General features: G+C 36.9%; 1 protein-coding gene across 1 annotated transcript in view; it reads left to right on the top strand.

The window, feature by feature from the left end:
* The window catches only part of LOC111139282 (potassium voltage-gated channel subfamily H member 5), a 270,461-nt gene that overhangs the window by 9,109 nt on the left and 241,076 nt on the right, over window positions 1–20,276 (top strand). The gene's annotated exons all lie outside the window — the stretch shown is intronic.

Raw genomic sequence — 20,276 nt, 5'->3', positions numbered from 1 at the left:
TGCTGTTCAGAGCCAAGCTTTCCTCTGTCATGATGGAAACTGTATCCTCTCTGAGTCCCAGTTCTACATTTCCAGTTGCCTACAGAATGCCTCTTCTTGTATTTCTCACAAGTAATCTAAACCCCAGTGGTGACCAGAATTGAAGTTATCATTAGTTTTGGCTTCAAACAGACTAACTCACTTTGCTGTCTCCCTGTCTCTGTCAAAGGCGGCTTTAATAGTTTAGTCTTTCAGCAGGATCAGACCAGTAAATTAATAGAGAACAAACTGGGGGTTGTCAGAAGGAAGGGGGATGGAAGGATGGCAGCATGGGTAAAGGGGAATGGGAGATACAGGCTTCTACTTAGTGAATGAATAAGTCATGGGAATAAAAGTTACAGAATAAGGAATAAGGAATAAGAATAAGAATAAGGAATACAGAATAAGTTATAGTCAATGGCATTGTAACAGTGTTACGTGGGGACACCACACTTGTGGTGGGCACAGTGTAACTTACAGAGAGGTTGAATCACTAAATTGTACACCTGAAACTAATGCAACATTGTGTGTCAGCTATACTCAAATAAAACAAATTTAAAATTTTAGTCTTTTAGTCTAGAAATCTGAGGGTCTTCTTTGGCTTCTCACTCAGTATAATATTGGTCTTCCTAACCCAATAATCAGTCCTTGGAGGTAAGACTTTTCCCATATACTTCTTTTGTACCTCCTGTAGGTACTGTGTGCAGAGTAAGTAAATTCATGCTGATTAACTATACGGATTGATGGCAGGGCATGAAACATGTTCACAGCTGACATCATATGCAGCCAATATATACAAACATGATGGACCAAAGAAGGAATTATAGGTGGAAAGGAAAGAGTTGCTTCATCAACTGGGCTCAGACCTCTATATGAGGAATGAAAGGTGTGATGCATTCTCCTTATTTGTTTCTAAAGCAGTCTTTCTCTCTCCTAGAGCAACCACAGTCAGAGTAACTAGCAATCTTTCTGAGACTCTGTGGGAGCATTTCTAAGGCTCAGAAAACAGAGCTCTCCACAGAGCAAAGGCATTTCCATCTTGATAACACAGACTCCTGTCCTGGCTCTAGCCCTTACCCACGGTGAAACACTGGGCCTCTCTAGGGTTATAAATACTACCTTGAAAGTCAGTGGAAAGACTCGGCAAAGCCATAAAGGTAATGGATCTTGCACTGTACCTCATCACAGTAAGAGCTTAATAAATATTCCCCTTTCCCTCTTTTCTCTAGATAAGGGAAGGTAAGGGAGTTTTTTTTTTTTTTTTTTAACTTGGAGAAAGCAAAGAATTAAGTCGTTGACATTTTAAGTCATAAACTGATGAGTCTGAGCTTAAAACATTTGGACTCATTTGACCAAGGGCATATTTAATTTGGAGGAAAAAAAAAAAACCAACAAAACTCCAAACAAACACCACTCCTCCCTCCAAAAAATAACTACTATGTAGAGCCAAAGAAACATCAGTTCTCTTTAGCTCAGTAACTGGCAGTGTTTACAGAGGCTGAAGAAGAAGGCAGAAATGTCAGCTTCTCTGCAACTGGCCCTGTGAAATCTGACCAAAGGAGAGAAAGGAATTGAATTTGTGATCTGTATCTTTCCCTTGCACAATTAGCTCCTATTGCCTAGATAGTAGAAAAAAAGTAGAACAATGCTTTAGAAAATTAATTAGATTGTAAATGCATTCAGAAAAACCTCACTTCTGTATTTCTACCAGGTGTGCAAGTTAGTCTCATCTCTTAATTGAAATTCTTCATTAGTTATCTAGCCATTAGTGTTGATTACCTTAAAAGGTTAACTTCAAAGAAAATAAGTAATCTGTTCAGAATGGATGCAAATCGTTTGCAAAAACAAGGTTTGTTCATTTGCAGGATTGAAAAATGCTTAAACATTAAATATGTAATACTTTTTCCCCCGATAAACACATTTTGACTGCTTTAGCTTTTGTCCAAGATTATGTAACTAGTGCATGGCTTATGGCTTCAGGTATTTTAAGAAATTTCACTGTAATAAAATTCAGTAAAAGTTTGTCACTCTCTATATCAGGGTGAAGGTTTTCTATTGTATTCCAAGAATATGAGTCCTACAGGTTATTAGTGCAGTTACATTTTGCTTCTAATAATTCTGAATGGTATACTTTCTAGACGCTCATCTTCTCATAAACAAAATACCAACTATTAAAAGTAGAAATTTTGAATTGTTGAACATTCCTTTTTTGTGCACGGAGAAATATTTTCTACAGCAAAATTGCTATTATTCCTATCATTAGAATTTCAGAACTATGTGTTAAAGAATCTCATGCATTCTAAACCACTTTGGCTAGTTGGAAACACGTTGAAGTTAATGCCGTCAAAGAAACACAGAAACTTTAAAATGTACCTTTGATCTTGAAGGAGATGAAAAGTGGAGGCATATTTTTATCTTTGATGACAGCTGAACAAGTTTGAATAAATTAACAGATTTTTTTGCATATTTCAAACTCCCACAGTGATGGTCTGCTTAATGTTGCCAATATTATTATATAATAATTAGTCTCATTGTGGAAGGTACAAAGTGTATGCATCTACACTACATGCACACACGCGCGCACACACACACACACACACACACGCTACCTTGCTATAGAGCTGTAGGGTAAAGGTGTATTTGTAAGAATAGAAGGATACCAGCCTTATATTCTGTTATTGCATAGTGGAAGTAGAGCAATGCATCTACCAGAAATCAATATCGTGGACGTGGGCATGACATATAAGTTATTTATGTTCTTGTTTAACCATCTGTGCCAGGATTTTATTTAACCCAAACAGCATGTGCTGTATGTGCTTTAGGGATTGTTCTGCTGTTACTGTTCTATGAAGCTTAAATATATCTACAGATACCACTCACCCAGAAGACGAGTTTAAAAAATAGTATAGACACCATGATTTAAATTTACAAGTTTCCAGAGCGTGGGGAAATCTGCTTGGGAACCCCCGATTTTTTTTTTTTTCCGTAGAACTGTCTGTTCTTTGAAGAAAACTACCTCGCACAGTCCTTATCTATAATTCTTGACAATATCTAGCATTGTTCTAACAAGCGTTGATTATACGACTTTAAATAAGAATCGGAATTTCTATATTTGATTTTGATCATTCGGCAAACACTGGTGGGGATACAATGATGAAAAAACAGCGTTGTCTCTGACTGCATGGAACTTGGAGTCTGGCAGGGGAATAGGAATTCAACAAACCCACTTCCCAACATATAACTGCAAATCGTGGTAAGCGTCATGAAGAAAAGGAAATTGTTGTGACTAAGAGTGAGAGGGATTAATTTCGATTTGGAGGTGGTGTCAGGGAAGGTCTTTCTAAGGCAGTAGTCTAAAATGGAGACCTAAAGTAGGAGGTGGTTAGATGATAAGTGGTCGGAACAGTGTTTCAGGTGAAGAGAAAACAGGTGAACAGTTCTAAAAAGAGACCGAGAAAATGAGTAGCTAAGTTTGTGAAATTTAAAGGCCAGTGTAGATGGATTGCAGTGAGCAAGAAAAGAGAAAGCTGGGGCCTGATTATTCAGGGTGAGGCTCTTGCATTGTATTCCAAGTGCAGTGGACAAATCTCCTGGCTGCAAGGATTATTTGTTGTGTAACAACAAGTTCGGTCAGAAGGAGGAGAATCCATGGTAGGGGACCAGCTGGAGGACTGTTGCAGTAGTCTAGGCAAGAGATGATGGTGGCCTGGGCTGGGCTGGGAGCAATAGAGATGGAGAGAAGTGTATGCATCAGACATGTTTCATTGGTAGAATTATTAGGGTTTAGTGATGAATCAGATGGCATAAATGAAGAGGTGTGAAGGGTGCCTTTCTGGGTTTTGGCTCAAACATCTGGGTCTAGATAGAGGTAGTGAAGATTTGCCTACGAGCTGGGTTTGGAGTGAAGCCTTGGACATCAGGTGCATCATCCCTTTGTTTTCTAGCTCCCTTTCATTCCCTTAAAGTGAAGAAGAATGCAGCCAAAGGAAGCTTAGTTCAGTGTGATTGTGTGCACAGGGGACTTCTGCATTCTATTTACAGAAGTTCAGGAAAGAGTACCACAGGCTAGGTAATTAGCTTGTTCAGTCTGGTTGTTCTTGTGGACTAGAAACATGTAGCTTCATATTTTAATAAGAGGCTGATTCAGACCAGAAACAAAGTACATTTTTTAATAAAGCCAAAATTTCAAACCCAAACCTCAATTCTATAATAAATATTTGACAAATAGCATTGTTAAAATGCCCTTAACCTTTTGGAAAACATTAGCAATTACTACATGAATTTTACTGTGTTGCTTTTAAGCTTCAATTTTATTGAATTTTAAGCTTCAAATTTTCCTTTTTGGTCATTGTTTTTTTTTTTTTAATCTAAATTTTAGTTAGTTAACATACAGTACAATATTGGTTTCAGGAGTAGAATTCAGTGATTCATCACTTACACACGACACACAGGGCTCATCACAACAAGGGCCCTCTTTAATCCCCATTACGCATCTAGCCCATCTTCCCCCACCTCCCACTATCAGCCCCCTAAGTTTGCTCTCCATCATTAAGAGTCTTTAATGGTTTCTTTCCCTCTCTCCTTTTTTTCTTTCCCCCCTTCCCCTAGGTTCATCTGTTCTTGTTCTTAAATACCACAAATGAGTAAGATGATGTGGTATTTGTCTTTCTCTGGCTGACTTATTTCACTTAGGATAATACACTTTAGCTCCATCCACATCATTGCAAATGGCGAGATTTCATTCTTTTTGATGGCTGAGTAATATTCTATTGTGTGTATATATACATACATATACATACACACACCCCATCTTCTTCATCCACTCATCAGTTGATGGACATTTGGGCTCTCTCCATAGTTTGGTGATTGTTGATAAAGCTGCTATAAACATTGGGATGTATGTACCCCTTTGAATCAGTATTTTTGTATCTTTTGGGTAAGTATCTAGTAATACGGTTGCTGGATCATAGGGTAGTTCTATCTCTAATTTTTTGAGGAACCTGTATACTGTTCTCCAGACTAGCTGCACTAGTTTGCATTCCCAGCAACAGTAAGAAGATTCCCCTTTCTCTGAATCCTCACCAACATCTGTTGTTTCCTGTGTTGTTAATTTCAGCCATTCTGACAGGTGTGAGGTGGTATCTCATCATGGTTTTGATTTGTATTTCCCTGATGCCGAGTGATGTGGAGCATCTTTTCATGTGCCTGTTGGCCATCCGGATTTCTTCTTTGGAAAAATGTCTATTCTTGTCTTCTGCCTCTTTCTTAACTGGATTTTTTTAGGGTTTTTTGGGTGTTCAGTTTGACACAATTTCTTAAAAGATTTTGGATTCTAACCCCTTATCCAATATGTCATTTGCAAATATCTTCTCCCATTCCCTAGGCTGCCTTTCAGTTTTGTCAATTGTTTCCTTTGCTGTGCATAAGCTTTTAACCTTGATGATGTCCCAATCGTTCATTTTTTGCTTTTGATTCCCTTGCCTCTGGTGATGTGTCTAGAAAGAAGTTTCTATGGCTGAGGTAAAAGAGGTTTCTGCCTGTGTTCTTCTCTAGAATTTTGATGGTTTCCTATCTCACATTTAGATCCTTCATCCATTTTGAATTTATTTCTGTGTACGGTGTAAGAAAGTGGTCCAGTATCGTTCTTCTGTATGTTGCTGTCTAGTTTTCCCAACACCGTGTGTTGAAGAGACTTTTTCCATTGATGTTCTTTGCTGCTTTGTCAAAGATTAGTTAAGCATATAGTTGTGGGCCCATTTTTGGGTTCTCTATTCTGATCCATTGATCCATGTGTCTGTTTTTGTGTCAGTATCATACTGTCTTGATGACTGCAGCATTGTAAGTTAACTTAAAATCCAGAGTTGTGATGCCTCCAGTTTTGTTTTTCTTTTTCAGGAGTGCTTTGGCTCTTTGGGATTTTTATTTATTTATTTATTTATTTATTTAGGCTCCATACGAATTTTAGGACTGTTTGTTCTAGCTCTGTGAAAAATGCTGGGGGTATTTTGATAGGAATTGCATTAAATGTGTTGCTTTGAGCAGCATGACATTTTACAATGTTTGTTCTTTCAATCCATAAGCATAGAATGCTTTCCCATTTCTTTGAGATCACTGATTTTTGGAATGTGCGTTCTTTAGCTCTTTGAATCAGAAGATTTGGAGGGAGAGGTCCTACTTGGAGCTATGAGTACCTGTACTCAGCCCTTCTTCACAAAGTCCCAGGGGTTCTGGAGAGCAGCTTGAAATAGCTCTCAGCCAGCTTTTGGGGCTTCCACCTGCAACTGAACCTCTGTTGGAGGATCCCTGTCCTGGGGTTATAAGGCTTTCTAAATAACAGTGCTGGTTTCTGGGTGGTGTGCTTCTCCAAAGTTAGGATGATATGAACATAGAGAGAAAAACCAGTCGATTGTCCTCAGAGGCGACACTAGACCTTGGAAAAACTATACATTAAGGAAATTGTTTCATTCGGTGTTCTGGATTCCTTTTGTGAAGTACTTTCTCTTTCTCACCCCCACTTGATATCTTCTCTCCTCCTTCGTACTCTAGAATTCTCTTGTGTGTTTTATCACTTTAAAAATATGAAAACGTCTCTGTGTTAGCACTCTGAAACTCATCTCTTTGGGGTAACTTGCATAGGAAAGTTGAGGGAGAGGGAGGGAGGGAATGAAAGAGAAAGAGAGAGAGAGAGTTAATCCCCCAAAATGTGTTTCACCTTGTTAATGTCCATGGAATCTTTGGACCACAGAAGGGTATAGTTTTCATAAAAACAAAGTAAAACAAAAAAATTTTTTTAAAAACTATCTCATCATGCCAGATACAATGTTGCAACAGCTCAGAGGAAAAGACTTTTTCCCGGAATTGCTATAGAAAGGGAAGGAACATCTCCCATGCTTTTATATTGTCGTTGACTGACTGCAACTTCTCCTCTAGAAATGTTTATCAGTCAGGACTCTCGACCTCATAGTTCTAAATGATCTCCTTTAAGAATGGGATTAATATGCAGGCACATAGAATATGGATATTTTCCTGTTACCTGAAGAAATGGCATTTTAAAGAGGAAGTCCTTCTTTTATATTCAGACACAGCAAAACAAAAATTTAGATAGTAATTCAGAAATACACTTTGATAGGATAGAAAGTCTTAGACAGTGAGGCCTGGCTGGGTGTTTGTCTTCCACCAGAAACTCTTTTCCTGTGTGTGCCATGTCCTGTAACTTTCCACGCCTGCTTTCCCGTCCATGAAAAGAAGGGAAGAATGTGTAAAATGAGTGCATTTGTGGGCTTGAGGATGACCTGATGATCTTGTTAACAGGCAGGTTCGGATTCATCAGGTCTGGGTGGGGGGGGGTCCCAGAGTCTGCCTTGCTAGCAGGCATCCAGGTGGGAGTGGTCCACCCTTGGAGTAGCGAAGTACTAGGTCAGTTCCCCAAACCTGGCTGAGCTTGGGACTTTCCTTCAGAGGCTGTATTTTTGCATTCCATCTTGAGGGATTCTGTTCAGAATTTAGCAGTCAGTATTTTTGACAGTTTTGAACTCATGGCAGGGTTCTATTACAGCCACCAGTATTGGGGATTACTGCAATAGATCAGTGCTTCTCCACTCTGGCTGCGCATTAGAACCACCTCCGAAGGTTTAAAAACAAACACTGATGCCTGGATCTCACCCCAGACCTATTAAAACAGAATCTTTGAGGGGTAAGTCCTGGAATGAGTAACTCCTGGGGCCCCTTCCAATGCTCCTCAATCTCCGTCTCAATGAAATGTGCAGTCAAAATTGGGAGAAACACATAATGATCCTACTGAATCATTTTTGAATCAGGATCTTGTGATTTATTTTTTGACTTTGGAATCCATGAGGGAAGAGTGCTTGATTTGTTTCATGTCCATTTCTGAGAAAACACTGGAAGGTCTTGATAGAATAGGAAATGTTTCAAGACTTAGCCTCTTTGCAGAAATTCAGTCAAGATTCTGCTCGTGTATGGGGCACCTGGGTGACCCAGTTGGTTAAGCATCAGACTCTTGATTTCAGGCTCAGGTCATGGTCTCAGGGTCCTGAGATCAAGTCCCCCATCAGGCTCCATGCTAAGCATAGAGTTTGCTTGTCCCTCTCCCTCTGCTCCTCACCCTGCTTTTTCTCTCTATCTCCGGAATAAATAAAGAAAATCTAAAAAAAAAAAAAAAAAAAAGAATCTACTCTGTAGAATTGCGTTTCTAAAATATCGTACTAGACTTCTAACACCGAATAGGGATAATGACCTGATTCTTAGGCCCCTCATGCAGGAACATACTGTGTATTTGAATCATTTGGAAGGAAATACTTGCAAACATCTTCAAGGACTGAAATAGTCTGGATCCCAAGGAGGTTGAATTTTCCAGAATTCACGCCTCTTGGTGTGCTAGGAACTGTGAGGACAAATCAGAACTGGTTTCCCTGTCAGGATTAGTTGAGGAATGTCTTAATCTATCTGGGCTACTACAACAAAATAGCATAAATTGAATGGCTTCTAAACAACAGAAATTTATTTGTGTCAATCTTGGAAGTACAAGATCAAGGTGCCAGGACAGTTGGGTTCTGGTGAGAACCCTTTTCCTGGTTGTGGACAGCGAGCTTCTTGTTGTTTCCTCACATGGTAGAGAGCAGAGCAGAGGAGGCAAACCGTTTTGTGACACGTACAAGGGCACTAATCCCATTCATGCAGGACTTCACCCTCATGACCTCATCGAATCCTAACCACGTCCCAAAGGCTCTACCTCCCAATGCCTTCGCATGAGAGGTAGGGTTTTAACATATGAATTTTAGGAGGACACAAATATTTAGTTCAGAACAGTAACGATGGTAGCAGTCACCAAGAATTCTGGGCAATTTCCTTAATAGTTTTGTGTTTCCAAAACTTCTGAACTGATCTCACGTTCAAGATTTGCAACTCACCGGGTGCCTGGGTGGCTCAGTGGGTTAAAGCCTCTGCCTTCAGCTCAGGTCACGATCTCAGGGTCCTGGGATCAAGTCCTGCATCGGGCTCTCTGCTGAGCAGAGAGCCTGCTTCATCCTCTCTCTCTCTGCCTGCCTCTCTGCCTACTTGTGATCTCTGTCTGTCAAATAAATAAATAAATAAATAAATTTCTTACAAAAAAAAAAAAAAAAAGATTTGCAACTCACCTCCTTTGCAGAGAAGTTATCTCTCAGTAGCCAGACTGCTTTTCCTCACCATGTTTGAAAGCCAAAGGAAATTAAAATTTTCCAGGAAACAATTTTAATTAATTTGCTATCTTGTTCTTAATGTTTGTTAATAATACCAGATTTCACATTCACTGAAAGAGTAATTTTCATGACTATAGGGAAATGGAACAGTTGTATGAATATTTCAAATATACAAATTGTGTTTCAGTTAACAAACAGACAAATATCCAAAGGAAAATCCTGGACAGTCCAATTAATATTTATCAGTTTTCATCTAATTTAGCCTTTGACATGAAAAGGAAATCTGTTTCTCCTTCTTTTTGCTCCCCCCCAATATTTTATTTTGTAGTTCAGCTTTCAGTGAAATAAATTTTGTAGGTTTTGATTTGCAGGATCAATATTTAAATATTGTTTTCTAGTTCTTTGCTTGTACATACATATACAGAACTCACACATAGAAAGTTCTCTCTGCATAAATGACATAGTTGTACAAGAATCTTGTGCATAATAAATAATAAGTTATTAGTTTACTAAGACTTCTTTAAAATTTAAATTCAATTAGCCAATTTATAGTACATCATTAGTTTCAAATATAGTTCAATAATTTATCAGTTGCATATAACACCCAGTGCTATAAAGACCTTTTGCTCTAATAGTTGATTCATAAAGATTTTGCTTGGATTACTCTATTTCATCTCCATAAATTACCCAGAATGGTAGATACTGGTATCTCTAGTTTGTGTGTGAGGAAACCAATAACCTAACTATAACTCCCTAGGTGTTTCAGAGTAGCTCCCTTGGGAGTATTGACAGGGGATCCAAGTACTGGCAGATAGTTTGCGGACAGGGCTCTTTGTGGTAATTTGATTGTTATGAATATTTACCGGTCGATGATTTGTTCTATGAAGTCCCTGGCACTGTGGCTAATTTTCTCAATTACAGCTTTATAAAGCATTCAGAAGTGATAAAAATAGTTCTTATGCTTGTCCTCCATAAACCAAGAGCACATGTTGCTAACATGCAATTGTTAGGACCTTGAACTAAGACACAGTGAACACGTAGTCACTTCACTCTCTGGGGTTCTAAATGAATAAAAATCCAACTTGAAGCATAAAGATGTATGGACACCCTATTTCCTGGACTATTTGTTTAATTTTTAAGTTGGTTTAAGAAACTCTCTTCTGAGTTGCTAGGTCTGATTGAACCTGTGAGAAAATACTCTAGTATGTAGCTGGTAAATATCTGAATAGTCCATATTCTATGATTATTGGCTAAAATCAGGTATATTTTGAAAAATGGGATTGATTCCAACTTCATTTCCCCCCCCACCAAACAACTCTGCTTCCAAGCTAATATGAGAATTAATTTTGCCTACATTGTGTTGCTTTAGGACTTCTTCACTCTTTGACTACCTACTTTTCCATCACAAGAAAAAAAAAGACATAATTTCACCTAGAAAATGTTTGAATTTGTAGATATCTCAGTCAAGAATTAGAATTTAGGGAACCTGTGGTCTAGTCACTGTTTCTGGGAAATCTGGGCTTGGTGAGTCTGACTCACTGCAGAATGGAGTTGTTTTCCAGATTAGAGATAATAGATTGGACATCTGTCCCAATGTCTAGCACAGAATTTGGGCTCCACTAATGGTTGCTTTAATTTTGTTATTACATAGCATACATTACGTATTACATAGTTATTACATAATATATCAACAATAAATGAATAATCGTAGTTAGGCCCTACTGAGCTGGAGGCATAATTTTCTCATTGTAGTGTTATTGAAAATGGTATGGTGGGAGCAGTTTAATATTTTTAATATCAGAATTAACTGGGAGCAATTAAAGCTCCTGATCCAAATCCTAACAAATGTCTCGAAAACAAGTCTTTTTATGGCAGAGGGAAGTCTGTAAGAATTTGGGGATGTTTAGGATTTTGTGAGATATAACCCTTACTTTGGTGTAAAAAATTGATTTAGTGGGTCTTGACTAGCACACCAAAAAATTGAAAAAGAATAAAAAAAGAGGATCTCATATAGTAAGTGTTGTTTGAGATTTTTTTTTAGTTGTGTGTTTGTGTAGGTGCATGTGTATATATCTGTGCAAACACATTTTTGAGATACTATATAAAATTAATTTCTTACTATGAGTTTCAACTTAAAACAAGTTTGAAAACACTGGTTCGCTTAGTTTCTAGGGGAGAGAAAACCTCCTTCATTAGAACCTTTCATGTTTATATTAGTTCTTTTTTAGAACATTTGTTTTCTATTTCCTGGGATAGAAGCAGTTATTTCAATCAATAAGTAATTACTATATTGCAACTCTTCTAGGCACAGTAGGCAAAAAATTTATAATCCCAAGGACTATATTATCTGAGAAGTCAAAAATAGCGTATATATGAAGTATTTAGAGAGGCATCACATACTAAATTTTATGATATTACATATATAAAGAGAGATCCCTGTGTGACTACATGAACTCATTTGTCTATTGATATAGTCAACCAAGAAGCAAGCATCTACTATGGGCCAGACACTGTGTTAGGTACAGGGGGATCAAATAGGACCAAAATGGATATAGGCTCTGTCTTACAGACCTTACAGCCCAACAGGCAGATATGCATTCATCATATCATAACACAAATAGGTATAAAATTGTAACTGTGTTAAGGGCTGTGCGGAAGAGGTGTGTGATGTTTAAAATTATTAGGTATGACCTGGCCAGAAGGTCAGGGAAAGATTTACAGAGGTCATGACAGTTAAAATCTAAATAACTGCAAGTGTCAATGAGATAAGTAAGGAAGAGAATGACAAGTAAAAAGGTCCTATGTTGGGAGAGAGCTTGAAGCTTACAAAAATATAAGAAAAATTTGGCTGTGGTTGATTTGATAGACTTTGAAGTCATTACAGCCCATGTCAAGGATCTGAGCATTCTGAGAGCCATTATAATCTACTAACAGGTGTTAAAGCAGGGAGGGAACATGATTTAATTGGAAATTTGGAAAGACCTCTCTGACTTCAGTGTGGACAATCCACTGAAAAAACCCCAGAGAGGACTGGTACAAATCAATGAGATAACTGTTGGAGTGATCTAGGGGAGAGGTGTTGGAAGTTTGGATTTGGATGATGATAATGAGGATCCAGAGAAATGGAGAAATTTGAAAGATTGAGGGGACAAAATTTATAGGATTATGTAATGGATTAGATATAATAATAATGAGAAGGATATTGAATGATGGCTCCCAGATTTCTGGCTTACATAACTGCATGGGTGGTAATCCCATTCTCTAAGATATTGAGGTCCATTTGAGATAGCTAAGAGGATATCTAGGTCAATGGGGATATGAAGATCTAGAGTTTATAAAAGAGGTCTGGTTTGGAGATATCAAGTTACCACCTACTGAATCTATGGAGACAGGTGAAGTATAAGAGGAACTGATGTGGAGAAACTCTAATAATCTCACTGGACAAAGAATATTGAGCCTGAAAAGGAAATGGAGGACTGTTCAGAGAACTGGAGGAAGGTCACTTTATGAAAGCTAAGGGTCGAGGAATTTTAGGGAGGAAGTGGTTAACAGTGCTTCTGAATTGTCAAGTGAGATCAGTAAAAGGCATCCTTTGGGTTTGGGGACATGGAGAGGTTATTGGTGATCTTGGTTGTCCTGGAGTGGTAAGGAATGAACCAGATAGGAGTGAGTCAAGTGAACAGGAGCTGAGAAGATGGGACTAATGAGAATAGACAACTTTTATGCAAAATTTGTCCAGTGAAGGGTTGGAGGCAGATATGGTGGTAGCCAGAGGGGGATTAGGCTGAGTGGTACTCATTGAATGTGTCATGCAGAAGGTAGAGTGACCTGGTTCTGAAAGGTTTGATAGGTAAAGGGATGGGGAAAAGCATTTCAAGTGGACAGTAGGCATCATGGATGAGTATATTTTGGGGCCATAATGAGAAAACAGACTTAACTGCAATAGTGTGGACTTTAGAAGTAATGAGAAATGTGTTTGTGTAAGTAGGGAGAGTGAAGTTCTCTAAGCTTTCTAAGTCTGGGAGAGAATCAGATAATGTAAGAACTTGGGAGTCTTGATCTGGGGGAGGACTAGTAAGATGGAGGCAGGGATTTGGGGGGGCAAGTGAACATTAGTGTGACAAATAAGACCAGTTGAGGCAGGGAGACCATGTAGCTGAATGGACTGCCACAGCGACCTACTCATGAAGTGGAGAGCATATGGATTAGCGGGAGTAAACTGAGTAGGACCCAACCTGGGCTAAGAGGAGAAAAGTTAATCTTTGATAATCACACTATAATTTTTATTCTTGATGTATACATAAATGAAAATGTCATATATTTATAGAGGAATTTATACTTTATGAAGCATTTTTTATGGGATGCTCATTTTATTTATTTATTTTGTTTGTTTTATTTTTTTAAATTAACATATAATGTATTATTTGCTTCAGGGGTACAGGTCTGTGAATCATCAGTCTTACACAACTCACAGCACTCACCATAGCACACACCCTCCTCAATGTTCATCGACCAGCTACCCTATCCTTACCCACGCCCCCACAGCAACCCTCAGTTTGTTTCCTGAGATTAAAAGTCTCTTATGGTTTGTCTCCCTCTCTGGTTCCATCTCATTTCATTTTTCCCTTCACCACCCCCCCCACGACTCCCTGCCCTGCCTCTTAAATTTCGCATACCAGAGAGATCATATGATAGTTTTCTTTCGCTGATTGATTTATTTCACTTAGCATAATACCCTCTAGTTCCATCCACGTCATTGCAAATGGCAAGATTTTGGGTTTTTTGATGGCTGCATAGTATTCCATCATATATATATACACGACATCTTCTTTATCCGTTTATCTGTTGATGAACATCTAAGTTCTTTCTATAGTTTGTCTATTGTGGACGTTGCTGCTATAAACATTTGGGTGCATGTGCCCCTTCGGATCACTACATTTGTATCTTTAGGGTAAATACCCAGCAGTGTGATTGCTGGGTCATAGGGTAGCTCTATTTTCAACTTTTTGAGGAACCTCCATACTGTTTTCCAGAGTGGCTACACCAGCATACATTCCCACCAACAGTGTAGGAGGGTTCCCCTTTCGCTGGGGGTGCTCATTTTAATCTCTACTTTAACTACTCTATGTACCAAGAAAAGGTAGTATTACCATTCTTGTCACTAAGGTTCATTTCAAATGTCACAGCTTTCCTAAAACTTCTGAGTCTCTAGTCTTTTGTCTTCCTTGTGTTTTCTTTTAAATTTGATGTAATTAAAATACACAGATCTTAAGTGTACAGTTCAGTTGGTTTTGACAAATGTATACACTTGTGTGACTTACACCTCTATAAAGATAGAGAACAATGACCTTCACCGGAAAGTTTCTTTTTCGTCTTTCCTGCCAGTTCTCCTACCCCTTCCCTTTAGCCATAATTGTTTTGATCTCTATCACCATAGATTAACTTTGCCTGTATTTGAACTTCGTATAAATGAAATTATAGCTTCTGACTTCTTTCAATCATTGTAATGTTTATCAGATTCATCTGTGTTGTTGGATGTATGAGTCGTTTGTTCCATTTTAGAGCTGAATAGATTTTCTTGTATGAATACATAAAATTTTTAATCTGTTCTCTTGTTGATGGACATTTTCATTGTTTTCAGTTTTTGGCTACTATGAATATATGTGATGTGAACATTTTCTACAAGTCTTATTGTTAACGTATGTTTCCTTTTCACTGAGTAAATGCCTAAAAATGAAATCTCTGGGTCATAGTTAAATATTTAACTGTGCAAGAAACTGTTTTTCAAACTGATTGTTCCATTTTATGTTCTCATTAATAATTTTATAAAGAGTTTCAGTTGTTTCACATTCTTATCAACATTTTGTATTATTAACCTTTATAGCCACCCTAGTGGCTGAGGAGTGATATATCATTGTGCTTTTAATTTGTATTCCCTGATGTCCAATGATGGTGAACATCTTATTCTTGTGGTCATTGGCCATTGTATATCTTCTTTTGGGAAGTGTCTGTTTGAGTCATTTGCCCATTTTGCTCATTGGGTCATTTGTCTCTCTGTAGGATTTTTGGGTATGTTCTGGATAGGAGGGCTTTCTCAAATATCTGTATTGTAAGTATTTTTTTCTCAGTCTGTGGATTTCCTTTTCACTTTTTTGACAATGTCTTTGAATGAGCAGCTGATTTTAATTTGATGATGTCTGATTTATTTATCAACTCTTACTTTTATGGTGATTGCTATAGAAGTCTTATCTAAGAAATTCTTGTCTTCCTTAAAGTGGCAAAGATTTTCTCCCACGTTTTCTTTTTAGTTTTCACTTTTCTATTTAGGTTGATCACCCATTTAAAATTTTTGTGTGCGTGTACATGTGTGTGGTGTGAGGTAGTAGTCATGGTTCAATTTTTGTTCATGTAGATATATAGTTGTTTTAGCACAGTTCATTGAAAAGACTTTTCTTTACCCATTAAACTGCCTTGGCATCTATGCAAAAAATCAATTGATCATTTTTGTGAGGTTTTATCTCTGAACTATTTAACTTGGTTGTATGTTTCTCCAACTTGGTTCTTCTTTTTCAGATTTTATTTTGGATTATTTTAGGTAATTTGTACTTTCATAAACATTTTATGATTACTTGCCAGTTACTTCAGAAAAGCCTATTTGTATACTCATTGGGATTGTTTTGAATCTAGAGATCAATTTGAAGAGAATTGATGTCTTAAAAATATCCAGTTTCCATTCATGAGTGTGGCATAGCTCATTTTTTGTCTAGGTGTTTCTTAATTTACTTAACCAGAGTTTTTTTAGCTTTCACTCTAGAGGTCCTGCACATCTTCTGATAAATTTATTCTTAAGTATTTTATATTTTCGTATCATTCTAAGTGAAATTGTTTTTCATTTTCCAGTTGTTTAATGTTAGTGTACAGAAACAAAATTGACTTTTATATTAACTTTATATCCTACAACCTTGCCAAATTCACTTAATTTTAGGTGTTCCTTTGAATATTCCTTAATGACATCTGCAAGTAGAAAACAATTTTATCTTCCTTTCCAATATTTATATCCTTTGTGTTTTTTTCTTTTTCCTTTTGGTTTATTGGTTGGACCACCAATAAAAGGTTGAGTGTAAGGGTTGAGAATATACATCCTTAAATTTTTCCTGATCTTGGGGGGAAGTTATTCAGTATTCTACTTTTAAAAATAATGTTAGCTATAGATTTTTTAGTAGATATCCTCAATCAGTTTGAGAAGTTTCCTTCTTTTCAGGTTTTCTCAGAGATTTTAATCATGAATAAGTGTGTCAAATGTTTTTTTTTCTACATCTATTGAGATGATATGTTTTTTCTTTTATTCTGTTGATATAATAGATTACATTGGTTGATCTCATAATGATAAATCAGCCTTACATTGATAAGATAACCCTACTTGGCTATATATAATATATATATATATTGCTATTTCTATTTGCTAACCTCATAAAACAAGTTCAGAAATGTTTCCTCATATATTTTCCGAGAGTTTGTATAATATTTATTTTATGTTTTATTTAAATATTTGAAAGATTTCACTGAGCCTGGAGTCATCTGAGTCTTTAGTTTTCATTAATAGATATTGAGAGAATCATGTCTTCTTAATGAATTGACCCTTTTGTTATCATTAATTGCCACTTTTTATCTCTGTTATCCTTGTCTTTAAGACTGCTTTATTTTGCATCAATGTAGCTACTTTTACTTTCTTATGCTTAGTGTTTATGTAGTGTGTTTTTGCCACACTTTCACTTTCAATGTGTCTATGTCTTTATACTTTAAATGGCTTTCTTAGAAATAGTAGACTATCAGTTTCTTTGTTTTAAAATCCAGTCTGGAAATTTTTGTCTTTTAATTAGTCTATTTATTCTATTTACATTTAATGTAATGCTTGATATGGTTGGATTTAGGGCTACCATCCCATGGTTTACTTTTTTTTTTTTTTTTAAGATTTATTTATTTATTTTACAGAGAAAAAGAGAGAGAGAGTGTGGGGGTAGGGGCAAACAGAGAGGGAGAGCAAGAATCTCAAGCAGACTCCCCACTGAGTGTGGAGCCCAGTGCAGGGCTCTCTCCCATGACCTTGAGATCATGACCTTGAGATCATAACCTGATCCAAAATCAAGAGTTGTACATTCAACCTACTGAGCCACGTAGGCACCCCCAGTGGTTTTGTTTTCTGTTTGTCCCACCAGTTGTTTGTTTTTACCCTCCTGACGTTTTTTGGTGAGGGTCATCATCATTATTATTTTGATTCTTTTTCCCTTTCAACTAAAACTCCTACCACGTTTGTTTTGCTGTGATTTTGCTGGCAATGAATTCTTTCTGTTTTGTTTCTGAATGTGTCTTTATTTTGCCTTCAAATTTTTTTTAAGATTTTTTATTTATTTATTTGACAGAGAGAAATCACAAGTAGGCAGAGAGGCAGGCAGAGAGAGAGGAGGAAGCAGGCTCCCTGCTGAGCAGAAAGACCGATGTGGGGCTTGAACCCAGGACCTGGGATCATGACCTGAGCCGAAGGCAGCGGCTTAACCCACTGAGCCACCCAGGCGCCCCTTGCCTTCAATTTTGAAGGATACTTTGCTCTAGATGAAAATCTAGGTTGATAAATATTTTCCTCTCAATATTTTAAAGATGTCATTTCATTGTTTTTTGGTCATCTTTGTTTTCCAAGATTTGTATGCTGTAATTATTATCTCTCCCATGGGCCCCCCCCCATATTTAAATAATCTTCTTTTATGGGTGTTTAAAAGACTTTCCCCTTATTTTTTATTTTCAGCTTTGCTGTTACCCATCTTCATACTGTGGCTTTGCTTGCATTTATCATGCTTGAGGTTTACTGAACTAAGATCTCTAGGTTGTTATTTGTCATGTAATTTGAGAAATTTTAGTTATCCTTTATTCATATGACCTTTGTGCCCAATTCTGTCTTTTTTATTTTTCTCCCATACTCAGCTACATATGTTTTAGACTGCTTGATATTGTCCTATGGAACATCTTTTAAATTCTTTTTCTTTTTGCTTCAGTTTGGAATCATTTGCATTGATATGTTTTTAAATTGTTAATTCTTAGTGTCCATTGTACTGTTAAACCTATTCAATGAATTTTTTAAAAGATTTTAAAAAATTGTATTTATTTGACAGACAGAGAGCACTAGCAGGCAGAGAGGCAGGCAGAGAGAGAGGGGGAAGCAGGCTCCCCTCCAAGCAGAAATCCTGATGCGGGGCTTGATCCCAGGACCCTGAGATCATGACCCGAGCCAAAGGCAGAGGCTTTAACCCACTGAGCCACCCAGGCACCCCTGAATTTTTTATTCCAGAAGTTGTATTGTTTATTCCTGTTCCCATATTGACCTCTCTTTCTATTGCTTATTTCCCCCCTCAATTATCATAAAAATTTTCTCTTTCTTTGCCTGTCTGATAGTTTTTAAGTGTATACTGGACATTGTGTTCATACATTGTAAAGAGCAGGTAAATTATGGGGGGGTTTCCTTGATTATGATTTTAGCTTTTTGTGAGTGTGTGTGTATGTGTGTGTAAGTGTATACTCCACATTTTTAATCTTAGTCCCAGTTTATAACCCATTATTCTAGGACTTGTTTCTTATTCCTAAAGGATGACATTTTTGTGGCTTAAATGGAGAACTTGAGTTATCTACCAAGCTTATCTAACTTGATAGGACTTGAACTTAAAAATTTGTCTTCTAGCCTTGAGAGCTGGTGAAATTTCTGCTTACCTCTTGCCTTGTAGTCATTGCTGAAGTAGACAGGTTTCTTGTAGTCTCATTTTGTGCATGCATAGTTGAGATTGCAGAGATTTGAGGTAGATTTATATTCAGGTTTATGGCTCCATATGTTAAAGGATCTCCCCCTCAACTTCAAGATGCTCTGATAGCCCCAAATTGTGACTTTTGACTATTTAGTCCCATAAGACTTTTTCTGTTTGAGCTATATAACCAATGAACTGTATAAATTGGAAATTCGCTTTCTGGGGGAATGACAGTTAAATGAGTATCTTATTTAATGTATCTCTTTTTTTTCAAGGTTTTGTCTTTTTTTTTTTTTTTTTTTTTAGTTTGTCTACTTTTGTTTGTTTTTAGTACCTTGAAACAAATTTTTGTCATATTTTGTCCAATGCTTCTAGATTTAGCACGTATTCTGATAAATTGTAATTGGTTGTTACATTTTATTTTTCTTAACATGTAAGTTTTTTTTTGAGAGTAAAGGGTATGTTTTATTGATTGCAATTCTATCCCATTGTTTGACTAAGAGTAGTGCCTTTTACTTAGCAGCTTCTTAGTAAATGTTGAATTGCACAGTTATTTTTATGAAGACCAGCTTTGAGTCGGGATTTAAAGTCTTAAACTCATAAGGTAATTTCCCTTTTAGGACACTATTTTGAATATGAGTTCAAAGGAGATTTTTTTTTTTTTTGGTAGATATTTTGAATTTTTGAAGTATAGTATTCCCTTAAAATTTACTTTTTTAAAATATTGGATTTTTAATCAGGGGTGATATCAAAAGATATTTTTGTATTAATTTTTTTCATTTAAAATTCAAGTTGATTAACATATAGTATTGGTTTCAGGAGTAAAATTTAGTGATTTATTACTTATATATAACCCCCAGTGCTCATCCCAGCAAATGCCCTTTTTAATCTCCATTACCCATTTAGCCCATTACCCCCACCCACCTCCCCTCCCGCAATCCTCAGTTTGTTCTCTATTTTTAAGATTCTCTTATGGTTTACCTCCCTCTCTGTTTTTATCTATTTTATTTCATACCTAAAGCAAAATCACTTCTCCTTGCAAAATAGATCAGAGATGTTCCTTTTATTTACAATAATCATAGTTTCCAAATTCGGTGTAGAATGTGGTTGAAAATAATATATTTGAATAATTTTATTTTGAAAAAGGAATCTTCAAAGTTATTTTAAATTTCTTTTAAAGATTTATTTATTTAATTGAAAGAGAGAGCGAGCGAGCATGCATGTGTGTGCGCGTGCAAGTGAGTGGAGGGGCAGAGGGAGAAATCTCAAGCAC

Source organism: Enhydra lutris, unplaced genomic scaffold, assembly GCF_002288905.1.
Source record: "Enhydra lutris kenyoni isolate GAN:26980312 unplaced genomic scaffold, ASM228890v2 scaffoldscaffold4, whole genome shotgun sequence".
NCBI lineage: Eukaryota > Metazoa > Chordata > Mammalia > Carnivora > Mustelidae > Enhydra > Enhydra lutris.
This window is presented reverse-complemented; position numbering and strand designations above follow the sequence as displayed.